Source organism: Sinocyclocheilus rhinocerous, unplaced genomic scaffold (assembly GCF_001515625.1).
Source record: "Sinocyclocheilus rhinocerous isolate Xijiao unplaced genomic scaffold, SAMN03320098_v1.1 scaffold42174, whole genome shotgun sequence".
In the NCBI taxonomy this organism is placed as follows: Eukaryota; Metazoa; Chordata; class Actinopteri; order Cypriniformes; family Cyprinidae; genus Sinocyclocheilus; species Sinocyclocheilus rhinocerous.
In genome coordinates, this window is record NW_015649194.1 from 898 (window position 1) to 2270 (window position 1373).

General features: G+C 37.2%; 1 long non-coding RNA gene across 1 annotated transcript; it reads right to left on the reverse strand.

The window, feature by feature from the left end:
* Positions 1-227: 227 nt before the first annotated feature.
* LOC107710297 (uncharacterized) lies at positions 228-1009 on the reverse strand. The gene is made up of 3 exons (XR_001636583.1): positions 911-1009; positions 484-838; positions 228-355 (listed from the first exon to the last, which is right to left on the reverse strand). It is a non-coding gene; the product is annotated as an uncharacterized LOC107710297 (long non-coding RNA).
* Between the last annotated feature and the right edge of the window lie 364 nt (positions 1010-1373).

A 1373-nucleotide genomic window follows, 5' to 3' on the forward strand; every position in this document is an offset into this window, starting at 1 on the left:
TTAAAAATTTTATGGTATATCAAAAAGTGTATATTTTTTTTAATGTGATTGTTGGTACATTTTACCAGTTTTTACCATACTTTCAAAACAAAAATTAAAATAGGAAAAATATGCAATATGAAAATAATTGAAGACAAAATGTGTTTTACTGAGAAAAAAATAAGATTTGGTTTTTAAAAAGCCTTTTTCCAAAAGGTACATCTGGAGAAAGGGGGGGTCGTCTTATAATCAGGGTCGTCTTATATTCGGGACAATACGGTATATTAAAAAATTATTGCTCTGCCAGCTGGTTCTGTGATGTTTACAGGGTCACAAGTGCATACATGGACAGGTCTCACTGTAGGCAATAAACGCACTGAAAAGAAAAGTTAAATAATCAGTGAGAAAGCATAAAAAATATGTCCAATTATGATTGTAATTTAAATAAAAGCTTTAAAAAAAACATAACTTTAGCCACTTTACCAAAAAGGTTCAAAACACTACCTTGATTGACCAGTGTATATTTGCCATCTTTTTTTACACAGCACACTGTTGGCTCAATGGGCTTGTAAATTCCCTCAGTTTTTTGCATATGTGTATGTCACACTCCATACACAGCCAGTCTTCTGCATGCAGTCTTTGCAGCGAATGATGGCCGGAGATGTGCAGCGGCTGCAGTTCTGCTCTGGAACCACACTGCAGGACAGCAAGCCGTTTATGTGATAGGACCTTGCTTTCAGCCACTCCTCTTGGGCTACAGACTGGCGCAAACACCATGATTTGGATGTTGAAGGATACTTGTTTGTGCCTTGAACATTTGCTAAGGTCAGAATGTCCTGCAATTTCTGCATCTCACTGTCTGAAAGAAAAATATATAATTCCTTTCAGGCTTATTGCTAACTTGCTTAGTTACAGTAAGGTGACATCTTACCAAGTAAGTGTTCAGAGCAGTTTGATTGGGTAACTGTGGGAACCTCCGTAGCTGAATCAAAAGGAGTAGCGTCCTCACTGCCAACCACAGATACAACTAAAAAATTAGTTAGAAAGAAAAGAGATAACACTTTTTTTTTGGTCTTACTAGCATATAATACAACAGGGGTTCTCAACTCTGGCCCTTGAGATCCACTTTACTGCAGAGTTTAGCTCCAACCTTGATCAAATTCACCTGCATATAACTCTCTAGTAATCCTGAAAACCTTGATTAGATTATTCAGGTGTGTTTGATCATGTTTGGAGCTAAAGGCCCAGAGATGAGAAACCCAGTAATACAGTAGGCACATTTCCATTACCCTTCAAATTGTGCAAATTGAAATTGCGAATTAAAAATACGCCTAATGGAAACGCGTCACTTTCACAAAAACGGCCATATATCGCAAAAAAGTTTTTACGCTCGC